Source organism: Oryzias latipes, chromosome 12 (assembly GCF_002234675.1).
Source record: "Oryzias latipes chromosome 12, ASM223467v1".
Classification (NCBI taxonomy): Eukaryota; Metazoa; Chordata; class Actinopteri; order Beloniformes; family Adrianichthyidae; genus Oryzias; species Oryzias latipes.
The window spans coordinates 25,160,415-25,178,899 of record NC_019870.2 but is presented as its reverse complement, the minus strand read 5'-3'; the positions used below and the strand labels follow the sequence as shown (position 1 = coordinate 25,178,899).

Below are 18,485 nucleotides of genomic sequence, written 5' to 3'. Positions count from 1 at the left end.
AAATGTTTGCGTAAATGCTAAAGCTATCTCAAGTATTTATCAAATCAAAAAGAGCTTTTCACACATTTCACCAATGAAATGGAGGGAGCCCTTCACATTGTAGACCTATATTGAGGCCTTTTATGTTAGATGCCCGCCTCCTATGTAGACGAGGGTCATTTGGAGTATAATTTTATGTTGACTTTTATTTAAATGCAACTGTTGCAGTGAAATGGAAATTATATAATATGCTACTTTCACACCGGGCATGTGAGGCACGTTCTTAAACGATCTAAATGGGGGTTCTAGACAGGCGTTTAGCTCGTGGTGTTCACACTGGACAAACAGGAAGGGGCTTCTCCTTCTTTTCCTGCTGTTTACTTGTGCATGTCCGCCACCTACAGTTGGAAGAGGCTTGGTGTAAAATGTCGAAAGTGGTGCAAATCTCTTGCTCCAAGCTTTATCTTTCACAGATCCGATATATAAACTTGGTGTCATATAATTCCAGCCGGGCACAAGCCGCAAGTATCAATTTCTCCTTCATGATCATGCGCTTGCACTTCTACTCATTAAAAGAAACACCATTGAAATGTTACTACCAAATCCGAATCCCTGTCTGATCAAAGTTCAACCTAGTTTAACTTTTGGAACACACGTGCAATGGTTGTGTGTTGTGTAACTAAAATCTGAAAACAACCGTAAAGACTTGCATAGCTCTGCATTAGTTTTGCAGCCTGAAGTGAGCATAAATGCACGTTTTGATAGACTTGTCATTGGAAGTGGTCGCTTAAACTCTGGTTGCTGAGATGGGTCTGAAAGTAGCTTTAGTTGTTATTGTTTTGCTGTTCATGGAAAATTGATCACTAATATTACTCATCATGTTTTCCTTACATTGTGCAGTCCTATTTCTGAGTGTTTTATTCCGAAGTCTAATATTATAATGTCAGAACTAAAAGTACAGACTGTAGTTCTGCCACTGAGGCACTATGCTAATTTAGCAGATAGCATGTCTGCATCTTAACTGTTTCTTAGGCACAATTTTAGCTTTGGTGGTATTGGGTTAATGGCTAAGGATGTAGTGTTGCTGTAAAATAACATGTAGTCAGTGGGTCTGCCTGCAGTACACATTCTCCAACAGGAGCAAGCTGCTGAAAAAGAAAATGATATTAGTTTGAATGAAGGGGGATTTCCAAATATGTCTGCAAACAAAAAAAAGCAGACCTGGAAAGGGACTCACACATGTCTCAACTCTGTGTCTCCATCAGCATCAGACAATCAGTGGACATACAGTGCTTAAACCTCTGTGGTTTGGAAGTGGTTCCCATTCATAAGTTAACCTGGAAAAGTTGATGATGTTTGTCCAAAGTTACAACAGCCCATCTCTGAATTCTTTGCTTGATTGTTTTTCCAGAGGTTTTCTGTTCCCTGTCTCTCTTTACAGCACTTCCTTTTTGTGTTGTCTCTGCCAAATAATGATCTGTCACAATTATGCTTCTTATTTTTCTTTTTTTTTTTGCAGTTTTATATATTTACAAGTTAATTCCAACCTCAGAAACCCCAACCTTAACCTTTAACCCCTAGTACCTTAAGCCCTCTGCCTTCTTCACCTCTGCTCCCTGTAACCTCACTATTCCTCTTGGGTCCCTGTCATTAGCATACAGATACAATTTCCTGCTGCTGGATACCACAGCACCTCCCTCTCCTGTCATAAACTTTGTCTAGATCTACAAATACACAACACAGATTCTTCTGACCTTCTCTGTTCTTCTCCAGGAACATCCTTAAAGCAAATGTTGCATCTGTGGTTCTCTTCATCTGCATGAATCCAAACTGTTGTTCTCTAAGCGTCCACTATTCTTTACCATAACTTCATTGTGTGACTAATCAGCTTTGTTATTCTGTTGTTTCTACAACTCTACATGCCTACCTTCTATTTAAATCTAGAGCTACTAGAGCTTTTCTCAGACATCCTCTCATAAACTCTTCCATACCTCCACAGGGATGTTGTTAGGAACAACTGCTTTTCTACTCTTCATCCTCTTCAATGCCCTCACTGATCTTTGCTACTTCCTGCTCTGCATCTACCTCGTCTCCTCTGTGCTCTCTAACATTCTCTTCATTCACTAGTTCTTCAAAGTTCTCCTTCAATCTTTCCATCCCTCTTGTGGAACCTTCATCGTCCTTCCATCTCTGTGTCTCTGTCTCACCTGTACAGATCTACCTCTTCCTCTTTTGTGTCCAACCTGTCACACAAGTGTCCCACTTTCTCCACTTTAGGCCCTCCACTTTAGGTTTTAATTGTTGGTGGGATCTTTCCTTTTAAAATATACATTTAACAGAAAAAAGTTTTTGTCTTGAATTCTTCATAAACCTAAAAAAAAGGGGTGTAATGTAGGGCTGGGTTGATAAAATCGATTTATCAGTCTGAATCAGTGCAAGCTTAATAGATCAATAATCGATCCATAAAAGTAGAGATAAATCTTTTATGCCTTTCCTTTTGCGGTGCCAAAGTCCATTAGCTTGATGCTAACATATAATGGAATTTCCCATAGGATGGCTAATGCTAACGCTCGGTCAACATAAAGATATGTTGCTGGCTGAATGAACATATTTAAATACTCACAGGCATGAATTTTCCAAACTCTTTTAAGGAAACATTTTTTTCAATGTAACCATTTGTGGTCTAAATCACCGTTGTGCAAGTGTAATGCAATAACCACCTATTGGACAAACTGAAACACCTTCCAGGTGAGGCAGATCATAATGATCTGCACATTTTTGTTGGATTTTTTTAATCTCCTAAGCATATTAATCTTTTGTCAGATTAATATGAATATCTCCAAAACATATCTAGATTATTATTGTAATTTTTATACATATATGTCTAAATGTATAAACCCTGTAAATTCAAGATTAAATCCAATTGAATAGAATGGATTTTAAAAAAGAATAAAAAAAAAAACATGTATCGAATCAATCCAGGCTTTTTTTAAATTAATCGAAACGATTCTGGAATTTTTTTGTTGATACTCAGCCCTTGTGTAATTAGTCTCATATTTATTATTATGGCTGTAAAAAAAAGTTTTAATGAGACCATGAATGTCTCAGGATGTATGGATTTTTGCCTTAAAGTTGCATGAATACCTAAAATCTGTCTTTCTGTAAGTGCTTGCCTTACATTCAGATACCTTGACAATGACACAGCTGAACAAAGAACTGGCTTTGTTATAATTAACCAAGATATTGCAGGCACCAGAGTCTATTGATCAGACAAACAAAAAGATCCACCTCTCACAGCACAGGAAGACCCAATAACCATGAAACACAAAGAGAAAACCACCAATTAGATGGAAGTGCAAACACCAGGATGCCGTTTATCCAATCAGTGATGCAATAAGATCTTCTCGTGAGGGAAGGAAGCATTTGTATCAATCTAAGTTTCCGAATCATAGCAACCCAGATGGAAAAAGCCCACATTACATATGCTATATGGCTTATGACTATTAATATATTTATCAGAATTTAGTTACACTTGTGTTTTTAATAACAGGAAAAATCTGTGAATCAGTTTTTTGTTATTTTTCAATAAATATAAATGTTTGAAAAAAAAAATGCAAGGAAGATTGTCAGATTAAACAGTTAACTTAAGTAGGTAAAGTCTACTTCCACAGGGATTCTTCTCAAGACCTAACTGTTTTATCTGCTGAGAATCACCAAAAATGCACCAAGTATTGAATGTTATCAGGAAAACCAATAAGAAGCAAGTTTTCTTCACTGGTTGAAAGTTTGTAGTTGAACTCTGACCATGAGAGGTCAACGTTTCCAGGCCATGGGATGGCTCCTCTGAAACAGGATACAAGTTGATTGAGTTGCAGCCCCTCCTTAAAAAAACAGCAGCATTGATTGACTTAAAAGTCCTCTTAGAGCCCTGGTAATTGGTGATGAAATCAAACCTGTGGCTGTTTTGATAGCCGGATAGTGTCTCCCAGCACTAACACTCCTCCGAGATGCTGAAGGGCAGGAAGGAGGCGCATTAGGAACCGAAAGTCATAAAAAGTAATGGCAGCGTGTGTTGCTGCTGCTGCATGTGCCTCCGGGCCATTATTTCAGAGCAGAGTATAAATGGTCAGTCTTTTTACAAAGATCCTAATGGTTATGGATGAAAATGATGGCCTGAATGACGACGCTGCTCTTTCCACTATAGAGCTAATGGTGGTTACACGCCATGTAGGACGGGAGAGGGCGAGCTGCTAATAGCGTGGAAAGGACGGTGGGGACAGACAGAGTTAGGGGGTCACATTAAAAAGATTAGACATGGGGGTCAAGACTGTATCTCTGAGCTGCAGTGAAAGACGAGCAGTCGGAAAGATCAAGACAGAGATGGCGGTGTAAAATGAGCAGGGAGGAAGGGTTAAGATGGCAGCCCAGCACTGCCCTGCTCTCTTTCTCCCCAGGGGGTAGATGAGGGCTAAGAATGCCAATCATTCAGTGGAGGGGAGTATATTTATCCAACCCTCCACCCCGACACTCCCAACTGAAAGTCTCTTGTTTGATTTCTGTTCTGATCAGGTTACTCTGAGGTGTACCTCGTGGTCCAAACCTGTAAAGCTCAGTTAAAATTCATTTGCAAATCTCACTCAGGTTCATTGATTTTGGCTTAATCGTAATTAAAAGACCACTGGGAATACTTTTGAAACAGATCAAAAGATGATTGGAGTAGGTCTTTAATGTCCTGATCAAGGTGCTTACATGACATCTTGACATTTGATTCATTTAATGTAGCCTGAAACAGTTTGAACCGTTTTAACACAGAGTTTTTTACTGATTCCTGAGCAAACCAATCATTGAAAAATCTGTACTATTAAGCAAGTTTTGTTGATTTTAGAAACTCTAACTTAATTTTGAAGACACCAATTTGTTTTGCTCTGTTTTTTTTTGCTCATAGAAGTCTTAAAGCTTGTAGGCTTCTTATGAGCAGTCAAGAGATTCAATATTTCGTCAGAGATGCACTTTAGGAGACCCACTCCCATCATCTTTTGATCTATTGTGAAAGCATTACCAGAGGTCTGTTGATTATAATTATGCTGTTTTTAGCCAAAAAAGAAAAATCCATCCATAGTAATCCCAGCCACATCCTACATGCCTTCTAGCTGTTGTTAGTGTGAAAATACTGAACAGATCAGCCAATTTTTTTTTAAATCACATATAAGTCGCACCTGAGCATAAATCACACACATGGCCAAACTATGCTAAAACAGCGACTTATACTCTGAAAATACAATCACGCTGAAATGAGACGGCCACAGAGTATAGCATGATCAGTTTCTCTTTAATCTTAGAGATCTTTAGCTTTCTTTAACAACTTTTTATTTTAGTATGTTGACCTAAAAGAACACAACAAATGTATGTACTAAAAGGATAACAACATACAACGAACCTTACCAACAGCTGTGCTGGATTGTTGTTTTACTTGACTTAATTCTGTCTTGTTTTTCTAAAATAATTAATGTCTACAACACCAAAACATAAATTTCTGTGAATGTTAAATATTAGGATGGAAATGTAGACCGACCCATAAAATCTCAAAAATAGATCCTTGCCACATTGTTGCTCACTCCAGGTTTTTTTTTTAGCCTTGCGTGGTCCGGCTAAAGGTATACAAACTCTGCAAAACACCTGCATTTGTAATAGAGGTAAAAACATGAGAGACTACTGAATTCTGGGTAAAAGTTACTAGTGTGGAAGTAATGGTTCAAGCAGAGCTGCATCTTTGTTTTTTTCACATAAAACTGCAGAAAAGAGCCTTCAGCTATTCCAGGGTACCCAATGTGCTGCATTTATGGATTAATCTCGTGTGGGAAATTCTAAACTAAATTTTTATAAGTGTATAAAATGTTTATTAGCAGTGCTCAGGTTGATTGAACTCTTGACTGCTCAGAAGTTGCTCTTGGGTCAGATGTGACCCATGGGCCATTATTTAAAAAGCTCTGCTGATCCGCCGCAGTGAAGTTATCCGTCAAAGGACGAGCTGGTGCTACCAGCAGCCATCAGTGCGAGACGGGAGAAGAGACTCGTTTCGGGCTGCAGTCTGTTTAGCAGCGTAGGATCTCCACTTCAGCAACAACTGTTCCAGTGGTGTGCTAAATGAGGCGGCCCATGGCTCACAAACCAGAGCTAATTACTGCAGTCTGCTCTCTAACAGTGATGTCACCCAGCCACATGCTGTTTTGTGTTAACACTGTGTAGGTTCTGAGAAAAAGATCATTCCTAGCATGAAAACCATCAGGCAAATGTGAGGCTCTGTCTGCCCTCAGATCACCTACATCCCATAAAACAGCAGATATGCCCCCACTTTGTGGCGTAGAAAATGCAGCAAAGCCCTGCTCGAACTGACAGTCCCATCCAAGTGGTTTTCATCTGGGACATTTGTCGGAATTCAACTGTGTGTGTGTGGTGGTGGCGGTGGTGGGGGTGGAGGTGGAGGTGAGGGGGGGCTGTCTTGGCAGAGAACACACAAGAGCTGATCAGAGGTCGATTGAGAAAGTTGGCTAAATGTGTGAGAGGTGTTGCAAAAGTCTTCATAGAAATAAATCTTCACGTCTTCCCTGGAGATGGACAGGATTTGGATGCATGTAAACATGCTGAAGGTGTGGTTTTGAGGGGGGGGGGGGGGGGGGGGGGGGGGGGCAGTTTAATGTTGGGAAGCAGCTAAAATCTTCTTTTGGCCCACCTTTCATGTTGGATTGGTTTGCTAGATCATAGATGGTATCCGATTGCCTTTTCCACCAAATACTGTCACTTGTTGTTTGTCCTTTGTCAACAAAATGTTAGGACATCATTCCAATGAATGCACTATTATAAATGTTCACAGAACTTTTGACTCCTTTCTTTAAAGTTTGTGATATTTTCAAGTTTATTATTAGAGGTCATGTTCTCTCAAAATACTAAGGAAATCAAAACTGTACTGCTGGATAGCTCCAATATTGCTCGCCATTTTTGTTGCACCAGTACTGTTAGGTTTGGGAGTGAAGGGCTGTAAGCTGACGAGCCTGGAAACAGATAGAGAATGGGAAGTGGAGGCAGGCTCACTCTGGAATGAGTGGAGGTGAATTTGTAGTGAACTCCTGCCGCACTGCAAAAATCATGTTCTTGAAATCAACCCCAGGTTTTTTGGCTAAAAACTGCAAAATCATGATTAAACGACTGCTTGGGACACTTTTACAATAGATCTAAAGATAATCAGGCTGGCCTGAGCTGCACTGAAGTTTGTCTGAATCAAAGAACATTCCTGCTCCCACTCCAAAAAAAAGCAGTTCCTGCAAACATCCTTTGCATACAAAGACCTGTTTGACAATTTAGGAATTATTCCTTTTGAGGAATTCTCTGAGTTCCTGTTTGTGAAAATGTTGACCCAAAAGAACCTTTTTACCAAAACTATTGGTGACTGTTGTCAGTCTGCAGAAAACCATCACTGGAGACTGTTTTGGGTTATACATTTTTGAACTGTTGGATGAATACTTTGGTTTGATTGTGGATCACAGATCTCTTCCAAAAAAAAGGAAAAAGTCCGAAACAAAGTTAATTTTCTGCATGCATGATGTTAGTTGTTTCTAACCTTAAAAGGTTTTCTGACCTTTGTGGTTAGTTTTTTTTAAAAGGTTTCTTCTTCACAACTTGAAGCTAGTTAAAACATTGAACTGTCATGACTCAACCTAAAGCTCAAACACACACATTTCCAGACAAACTCCCTCTGGAATTCTGTTTGTATTTACTAGGGCTGGGTACGTTCAACGACACCCAGATACAATATTGATTCCTGAACGATACTTTTTTTAAATACCTTTTTTGTTCACCTTTCCGCATATCCCTTCAGCGATTGCCACAGCGAATGAGCTTTTCCTGACTCGCACAGATGGTTTGGCAGAGATTTTTACACCAGATTCTCTTCCTGACACAACCCTGTATTACATCCAGGCTGGGGACCGGCACAGGAAGACTTGGGCCCCCGTGTGGCTAGATAGTTAGGCCGTAGCACAAAGGGTCTTACCCAAGGACCCCACACTGGATGAAGCTCATTGTGCTCCCTGGGAATCAAACCCTGATTTCCCATGTGCCAGGGAAATCTTTTTAGCAAAATAAAAAAAGGAAACTCATTATTTCTGAAACCTCAGTTTTTTTTTCAAAGAGTTAACTTTTTTCGTAGTTCATCAAATCAATAAACAACAAAAAAATAACAAAATTATTGTTATCAACAAAACATAACAGCTGCATTGAACTGACATTGAACAGGTGGTCCTACTTCGAATGGGAATTTATTGCAACAGATTGTTCTCACTCACCAAGTATAACATACGGTGACCAGCTCTCTATTACGGGATTTAAGAAAACATTGCTAATTGCTAAAAGTTGTATATAGAGTGGATTTACATTTATTAGGTGATTTAGAAAATACAAATTTTGGATGATTAAATAATTTTATTTTGCTGCATTATTTTGCATTACAAATTAGCGACATACGGAATGTTACACAACTGGACACGCAGCTCTAATGTTACACTGACTGTAGCTGCATTTCCATTGACTATGAATCTGTGCAAATTGGATTTGCGATAATAAATTTGCCAAATGAAAACAGCAATTTAACCCTTGTGCTATCCTTGGCACTTTAACATTGTGAGTTGGGTCATCTAGACCCACGAGACAGTGCTCTGAACGTTTTTTCTTCAATGATTTGTGAACCTCACTGGTGTCCATGGATTACATGAAATCTTTCCACCTTTGTCAAAGTAGGAATAACACGTCAATGTAAGGGTGGGGTCATCTAAAATAGCACAAGGGTTAAACAAAAGAAAAACTTGCATTTATCAACACAACGTTTTGGTGCTTGGAGGAGGTTGCTGTTGTAGACAAAATTGGCATATTTCCCAAAGTTTTGCGTGTGTGTAGAGCTGTGACGATGTGGGATTTTTGATCACCGTGGTGATGAACCAGCAGGGGGCGCGGCATCTCGGTTAACTGCAGCCCCCCCCGTGGCCGCGTCAGAAATAAATACAATTACAACGCAGTAATCTTTATTAACAAATAACAGTAACAACTAACTACTACCTATCTAACTAATGAACTAACTATATAGGTGTTGTAGAATGACTGTGTGTGTGTGTCAGCGCACTGCGTTTGTAGGGGGAAGGAGCGCGCACAAGTGTGTTGGGGGTGCGTATTGATTCTAGCTGCACGCGAGTTTCACCTGTGCTCTCTGGTACAGACATCTTCCCAGAATATTGTATATTGCCCAGTAATAAATGAGAATGCAGACCCTGTCACCTTTCCGGTAGCCATGAAGCCTGACACCCATGAAGAACGCGGGGCAGGAGGCTCCGCCTTTGTTTATACAGACATGTAACGTTGCGCTGCACAAAATAGTTCACAAACAAAACATGTAGTGATAGTCATCACACTCTAACAGTGCGCGTTAATGTTTGGTGTTACCGAGTGAAGGAGAACAGTAATAACCCCCCCACCCCCCACCCCCCCCAGCCTTGTCGCGCCCTCAAGAACGCACGCAGCTTGTAATGGAAATTAATACAATCCTTCTTTTCACGTTCCACCATCCATTTTAGAAGAACATAAACACTCACCTGAGCACTGGTGTTAGCTCACCTTTGCACTAACAGTTTGCATGATTGAATGACTGAAATATTTCACACTAGTTGGTTTTAAGGCATAAGTATGCGTGTGAACACTATCTGTTTTGTGTACATGTCGACAGGTGGACATTTTTGCAACTAACAGGTGTGTTTATAACATTTGAGTGTGTGTGTGGACAGGCTCCGCCCTTTTTTTTTTTTTTTTTTTACTACATTTGAACCTTACCATAATGATTAACAACCAGTAAACTTGTTGCTTTATGCTGCTTCATGGTCTTACCCCCCTTCCCCTCCTATTATCACCCTCCTACCCCCCCTCTCTCTAACGTCCCTCTCTCTTCTTCCCCTCTTTCCTTTTCCGTCCGGTCCAACACCAAATATTTTCAGACATGATTGAAATTAATAAAGTTTGGCCTCAATTACAAAAGGGGTTTATTCAGACATACCTTTGGTTTGTCTGAAGATTAATAACCCCTCTTGTTAAAGTAAAATATGTCCAACACAAGAGGCCCTCAGCTCTCATCTGTCTGCCCAGCTGTTGGACAGGACAAGTTAAAAACAAAAAAAAAAAAAGGAAATTAATACAATGGAAATTTAGAATTAGAACGCAGTAAATTTGTCGTATTTCCTCACAAGACGGAAACTTCTGTTGTGTGAGTAGAGGGAGGGCGAGCAGCGCAAGAGGGAGTGAGAGGCGCAGCGCAGGGAGTGAAGGAGAACAGTAATAAAAGGTTTCCCCCCGAAACCCTTGAAGTCTGAACACAGGACTAGCAGAAAAAATAAATTATCAGCAAAGGTGAATGTGTTTACTATAGTTCCATTCACGCACCATATGCAGAACTTTCAAAAAAAAAAAGTAAAAAAAAAAGACTTTATTGTTTGTTTGTTTTTTAAAGTGCGGTGACGATCTAATCACCGCGGTGATGTGGTTATTGTCACACCCCTACGTGTATGTGTGAGGAAAACGCAGCTAGTGGCACCAGCCGAAAGACACTCGAGTCCGCCTCCTAGCCCCAAAAGCGGAACAACGTCAGATTTTCTTTTTGTGTTTCACTCAGATGGAGACAGAATCAAGGAGACGATCGACAGAGTCACAGTGTTTTCACTGTGGTGCGGCCGTGGTGCAGCAGTAGGGCGGTCGACCCATGATCGTAAGGTTGCAGGTTCGATTCCCGCCTTGCACGCCCATGAGTCGAAGTGTCCTTGGGCAAGACACTGAACCCCACCTTGCCTCTGGTGGTAGGCAGGCGCCTGTGCTTGGCAGCGGAGCCGCCACCAGTGTCTGAATGTGTGAGTGAATGTGTATGTGACTGGGTGAATGGGTCTGTGACTGTAAAGCGCTTTGTCCTTGTAGGAAGAAAGGCGCTATATAAGTATAGGCCATTTACCATTTACCATTCATGAATCACATAATGTTTCGAGCCCCTCCCGATCTGTTTATGTTGTGCATCAGTTGGAAACTGTTTTATATGCATTAAAAGTTGTCTGCTGGAGGTCCCCAAAGATGGACCATTACCACCTCAGTGCTCTGTCAGAGAGTACCTCTGCCCCCCCCCCCCCCCCCAGCCCCCCTGCACTGACATAGGAGAGCATCAGCAGGTGTGAATATGAATTATGCTTCTGAAGGTGGAGTGGGGAAAACTGAGCCCACCCTCTTAAGGCAGCATGTGGAAGTGAGCGGGACCTCTTAAGGTGGCATGCACAGAGCCGGGGGGGGGTCCAGCTGATGGACGAGACTCTGGCACTCTGTGTTGGAGGGGGGGTTGGCTGATTGAGCAGGTCAGGTGGCACTGATCGGCACTCGCATGGGGCTTCTAAGTTTAGCCCTTACATGATGTTACATGTGCTGTTTTTTCTGGGGAGGGGGAGCATTCCTTACATCCTAAACTAGTTTTTTGTTTTTTTTTTAGTTTTCTGATGGTGATGTTTCCACTTTTGCAAATGTTGCTGCTGGGATTCTTGGTTGTGTGTGGCCAGGCTCTAACAAAGAGGCGATTGGGTGATAACATCTACAGTAAAACTGTTTTTGCTTATCATAAACGGTTGTGTTAAGCATCAGTAGATAATATGTTTAAGCAAGTCATAAAGTCTTTTTTGAAATGTGTTTGATTAATTTCACTAAATTTATATTTTTGTTTCTTAATTTAAATCATTGGTGAAACAAATGTGGAGCTCATTTGTGCTGACACTTCCAATAAAAGTTTATTTTCTATAGTAATAAATATCAACAGAAGTGATTGTAAATCTGCAACTCTTTTATCAAAAAATCTCTTGTATCTCCAATCTTTAAAACATTTAAATTTATTCCAATAAAAATGGTGTTATTGGTGTTTTAGCTTGTGTTATTGTGACATTTTCTGACAATGGAGGACATATATAAAGAAAATAAAGATTAAATCTGCCTTTCTAAGTGTGTCTTTATTCAAGTTAGGGTTAAAATATGCCTAGCAGACACAAGCTCCCTGCTCTGCTCCATTCTGATGCATCCACTGTCAGACAAATAGATCCAAGAACGTCTTTGTTTTCGTCGTGGAAAACCACCCCGTGAAAAGCCACCCCCCTGGAGGCTTCTGTGCTGAACTGTGCAGACAGTCCGAGCCACGCTCAGACCTCCCAGCTGGAATAGGCGGAGTTTACCCCCCCCCCCCCCCCTCCTACCTTGATCGTGGATGTGTTGGACCCAGGAAGGGCAGGACCACAGCTCCCCTGGGTCCAGTAAACTGATAGGGCGGGGGTTAGGGTTTCCCTGGGGAGGGAGGGCAGAGTTTGGGTTCTGCAGAGTGAAAATCAGTCAAACAGTCTATTCTACACGACTGCTAAAACTGCAAGGGTAAACACACCCTCTGAGGGGTGGAAGCTAAGATCAATGCCTGCAGCCGTGCACGCACCCGTGCATGCAGCCGTGCAGAGCACTCACGTGTGAAAGGAGGAAGATAATTCCTCAGCTCAGTCATTTTTCATATGTTAGAAGGAGGCTGTCACAGTCAGATGAAGTCTCTCACAGAGGCTCCATTGAAGAGGAGTTTTTGGGACATGAAGAAAATCTGCTGCACTGGAAAGTAATCAGATTACCAAAAATACCATCATGAATGGAAGCATAAAGCACCAGTTTGCAGTGGAGTCTGGCTTCTGTTTTGTTTTTTTCTATTGGGAGGGAGTACTGTATTTTAGTGGACTATAAGTCGCTCTTGAGTATAAGTTACAGCAGCAAAATAATAATAAAGAAGAAAAAAATCACATACAAGTTGCACTTCTGGGAGAAAAATATGACACAACTCCACCTAGCTCGGGGTAATGCGCTGTTCACACCAAACACAATTAGTACGACAAATTTATTGCCAGATGCATTTTCAAAATGTTCATATTCTAGACGCTCCTGACGCGTGTGGGAGGAGCTACCGACAAAAGCTTTTCGCCTCATCACTACCTGGAAGCATTGACTGCATATCTCCTTGACAATGTATGGAAGAGATGGATGATGTTGAGCGATCAGGTTTATTTATTTTAAAGGAGATCTACAAAAGCATGATGTGTCCATATCTGGGTTCATGAGATCATTCAGAGATTCTGATGCTGAGCTTCACCATCTACTGGGAGCTGCATCTGAATGACAACTGCTTTCAGTGGTGCTTCTGTCTGTGACCCAGTCTGTTGACTTGCTGCTCCGCATTAGTCCCAGGAGGAAAAAAAAAGAAAATTAGAGAACCTTTTTATTATGTTCTCTATGAGCGTCGCTTCTTCTGCATTACAGACAGTAGCAGAGACTGATACTCACACCTACATTGCCCTCTAGTGGTTTTTAGTAGGAAAATAAGAAACATGAGTTTAAATTAAAAAACTGACAAAAGTCGCACCTCCTGCCTCAGTGTCTTTTAACTCCTTCGTCACATTGGTATACACCCACTTACTTACCTTTTGTCCACCTGCTAGGTCTAATATTGTGCAGAACTGTTGTTTAAAAAAATATTTTACCTCTGTGTCCTCATTTTAGAAAATATATTTTGACAGTTTGTTATTAAGAGCCATATTATGTTTTAGTTGCACTAAGACCTCCACATACAGGAGCTGGAACCAGCTGCAAACACTGGATCCCCCTTTTTTGCTGCCATCTAAAGGTACCAGGTCGGCAATAAACGGAGAAGGAGTTTGCAGCATCGTGAATGCCTCACTCCTCATAAAACACGGTAGTTAGTCATCTTACTATGACTGGCACTGACTATAATCAGATATAGCTGAATATTGCATACCCTGTTTGAGTCAAACTGAGTAAAGAATTTGTTTTAAGTTATTGAAACATTACTTAATTATCACTTACTTTTATGTAAGTTCAGGACATCCCATCGTTTTGGACTATGTAAAAATAAGACTTGAGAATAGTTTTGAAAAGTATGAAAAAATGTGTTTTGTGGATTTATTTGATGTTTGCAAAAATTGGAGGAAAGCGTTTCTTGCAGAAAAATTATATTTCTGCATGAAGATCAACTGTAGTCAGGATCTGAGGGGTGAGGTGACTTCAGGATAGTGCATGCATCAACATTTTACAGAGTTGTGGAACAAATAAGCAGACTTTTCCTGAAGAAATCAGGACAAACGGGAACGATGCTGCGTTTCATCAGCAAATGAGTCTTATGAGGATTCGGTTCCTGAAGAAGGAGCTGTACTGAACCTCTTATGCTTGCTCAGATCACTAACAGAGATGGGGCCTGTCAGGCGGGACAATCCCTCCTGCTCATTAGAGTCATCAACTCATCAGGAATACGCATGCACATTTGCCATATGTGCATGTTGCATCCATGCTTGCATCCTGCTGCAGCAGCTGCAGACAGTTCATGTGTCTTGGGGGCTCGTTTTAGCTGGACCTGCTGTGCTTTCTTTAAGGGGCCGGAAGAGGCATGCCGTGCACAATCACCAGTGTGCACGTGCACACTTTACTGCCCAGCAGGTTTATTTGTATTCCTCAATTCCTACTCAGGTTTCTTCAAAACGCTTCACAGAATAGAGAAATTCAAAGAAAAAATAGAAAATAAAACTGTAAAATCAGAGATTTGAATTTAAAATCACTGTAAATTGAGTCAAATCAGCCAAGTTTGCTGCTATATGACTGTACGTTTGTGTTTTCTGGTACATACCCCATGCTGCTCCTGCTGCTTTAACCTTTGTGCCTCCAGAACGGCCGTCAGTAATGAAACTGTCTCATTTGCAGCAGACAGGAGAACCACTGCCAGCAGGTTCTGTGTGCTTTCTCAAGCATTCACATATTTTATTTGTGATGTAAAACATCTACAAAGGGCAGATAAGTACTTTGAAAAAGTGACTTTATCTCATTTCTTCTGCTTGGTGAGGTTTTTCAGAGCACACACACTGAGTCTTGTAAATGAAAAGCTTCATTCAGATGCAAAATTTGACTCACAAAAAAGATACACTTAAAACTGCTGCCTTCATCATTAAGTAACTCATAAAAACTCAACAGAACCTGCAATAAGTAGTTTTAAAAAAGAAGGCAAAAAAGGGAAACTTTTGGCAGCTGCATTGTGGGACATGTAGGCATCCGTTTAGATAAGTTATCTCTTGCTGAAAATCCTTTTTGATCCTAAAATCTCACCCGTATTGAGTTGTGCTGATTGAATACACATAATCTTTCAGCACTTTTTGAAATTACCTGTAGAAAATATCAAAAAAGTCTTCAGCATGCTCTTTTTTTTGCCTCAGACTAAATTTGTAGATTTGAACCCAACGGTACTCCCAGGATCCGTAAAAGTCTGGGTTTTGCATCGTCGTCTGTCAAATTTCTGCAGCAAAAGCTGATTGTTTGGATTTGTTCCCAGAGAAGAAGACATACTCAGACGTAGAAAAGTGAGTTTTTTTCTTCCTTTCAGACATGGTAGTTAAATTTCGTCCGCACTTGTGATTTAGTTTAGAATCTGTGCACTAAGTTTCTGCACCTGTAAAAACAAATGTGCAAGTGCAGAGTAGTTTTGTGCTTTTGTTCACATGTAAGAAGATTTTTGTCTGTAAAAGATATTTGAGCATGTGTAAAAAAAAAAAAAAAAAAGTTTACAGCTGTAAAAAATGTTCTGCACACTTTTGGTCTTCAGGAAAAAAAACGTAAAGTTCTCAGAACAGCACAAAAACACGTTTTTTTTTTTCTACTAGACGTGAAATCAGAAATGTTCAGACACAAATTCAAGTTACAACTTTAGACTTTTGATATGAATTCTTCTCTGAACTGATCAGCCAATCATCAACATACTGCGTCTACCTAACCAATCAGACTGTGGAATGTTACACTGATAAATGAAAATGGATATTTTCTTAGTTTCTCAAAGTTAAATTTCGTCACAGTGTCTGGAAGTATTTTTCTACTGTCAGTCTGTCATATTTTATGTGTAACTTTCTGATGACACTCAGGACTTTCTTTCCCAACCTCCCCAAAGAAAAAAGAGATCATGAAACCGGAGGGGTTCTTCTTTACTTTCATCCATCATCTTGTTTTGTCTGCAGTCTTTCTCTTGTTTTTTGTTTGTCCTCTCCCGTGTAATGCTTACTCCATCCCTTTTTTTCTCTCCTCTTCTCTGACACCCCGCTTCACAATTACATTCCTGCCTTCTTACAGCTTCAGTCCTCACGGTTATTTTTCCTTCCTTCGTTACACTTTTTGCATCATTTATCTTTCTGTTTGTCCTTTTCCTTCATCGTGATTTCATTTTACAAAAAGCGCTGCGCTTAAGTCGTGATTACTCAACATTTTTTCAACAATTTTTCCACGATTTGTTTGAGTTTCAATCACTGAGTGGTTGCTTGTTTAAATGTTTGCCATAAATAACTTGATTTAAGCTGTTTTCAAACTCATAATTTGACAGCTTGGAAGTCTTGATTACAGCAAACCCGTCCACAAATATTTTCCTAATTTTATTTGCTTTGCAAAGACGTGAATCCATTATAAAGTCTTTTTCCCACATAATGTAATCTCTGGAATCATGAGGACAGTTGAACTATTATTCATTCCCGCATGTTGGGAAATAAAATCCTTTATTCATAGCTCTATGATGTTCCAGGGTTTTTTTTACTCTGAAAGAATTTGGCAGACAGAAAAAAAAGATCCCGAAGAGGTTAGACCGCATTAAACTAAACATTGAGGAAATAATAAAGTAAAAATTTAGAAATGTCTTTTTTTTTCATGTTATCTTAAACTGCATCAGTATGTGTGAAGCAGCTCTTCACCTGATCTGGGTCACAGTCACACAAAACGCAGCAGATTGGGCGATGAAAGCAAACAAGTGGGTCTAAAGGAGGGATTATCCCTGGCTGTGTGCTTTGTTAGAGGCTTCAGTCACTGATTCATTGATTAGTCTCTCCAACCGGCCGCGAGAAATTCAGGCATCATCACTCCCAACACAAACGCTCTCCAGGCTGTGACACTTTCATGACTGGAATCGAACATTTTCTGATCACTGCCTTCGCATCCTGCTGGGGAGACCCTGCAGTGCAGCCTCTGCTGCTCATGGAAGCAGAGCCAGAGAAGCACAAAGGTCTCCATCGGCCTAATTTAGATGAAAATTACTATTGAAAACCATCGCAACTTTTAGGAAAAACAGCTGCAACTTCAAATTCTTCAAGCCTCAAATATTACAAAAAACGCACGCAAGATCATGGAGAGACTGTACATCAGTACTGATGACAGTTTCTCTGTTTTTTGTTTTTGTTTTTTTTTGGTGGCTGGTGTGCCAGAAGGATTTTTGTCAAGGAAAAGGTGTACCGTTGCTCAAAAAAGGTTGAAAAATACTGATCTGTATCATCTACCAAAGGTTTTCAGTGAATGAATCTGAGTTGAAACTGTGAGTTCTGTCGTGTGCGAGTGTATCCGCTGCTCCAGGGAGACACGTGTTTTAGTATTTTACTCATGCCACTCAAAAATCTGATCCCAGCCTCCATCTGGCAAACATCTGCCACGTCTGTTTTGCTCCTCAGACTGTGTTTTATTGCATTGCGCCTCCACCCATGCAGCCGGGATGTTTGGAAGAGGCTAAGCCACAGACTGCACAGGAGAGATGGACGATCTGCCGGGTCATGTGACCCAGGGGGCTGTTTTGGGCTCATTTAAAGCCAGTTTTTCAGCTCCACCTGCAGACCTGTAGGGATGCACATGCCTACATTCATGCCTGCAGGCATGGAGACACGAGCAGACTCAAAACTCAAACTCAAAGAAAAACAAGAATCAAAGAAATGATAGGCTTTTTGTCTATGTTTTGTTTTAGCATTTTATGCTTTTCTTTGAGTTCAGATAATTTCGGCAAACATTCCAGACTGCATTTCTACACATTTGTATTGATATATTCAGTTGATCTGCTGTGATGCCTCTGTTTAATGCTAACGTAATGCTCTGATCCAAATTTGATCTGATCTAATTTGGCATTGGACCAGGTCTGACCCAGGTATGGTTTTGGTTTTATTTATGCTTTAGTCTCAACTGCCCTCATGGGTGGATACAGGCTGTCTCCAGGCGTAAAATGGGCAAACCTGTACGGGACCAGCAGGTAACCTGCAGGAACTTTTAAGATCGTAGACAACTCTGCAACTAAGACAATCAGAGTGTAGTTTGTGTGGACATTTTGAATGCATCTTACAGGTGCGTACACATTACTTGCACACCCATGCGTGCAGCATTTGTGCAAAGTCAGCCAAAACTCGCACCTTACTGAAGACTAGAGTGCTTAACCTTTGTGCAATCTTGTGGGGTCAAAATGACCCCACCCTGACATTGACATGTCAGCCCTACCATGACATTTCATGTAATCCATGGACACCACTGAAGATCACAAATCTCTGAAGAAACAAGGTCCAGCGCACTCTCTTGTGTTGTCC

General features: G+C 40.6%; 1 protein-coding gene across 1 annotated transcript in view; it reads left to right on the top strand.

The window, feature by feature from the left end:
* LOC101159120 (ephrin-A5b) overlaps positions 1-18,485 on the top strand; it is a 91,585-nt gene that overhangs the window by 53,382 nt on the left and 19,718 nt on the right. The window lies entirely within an intron of this gene.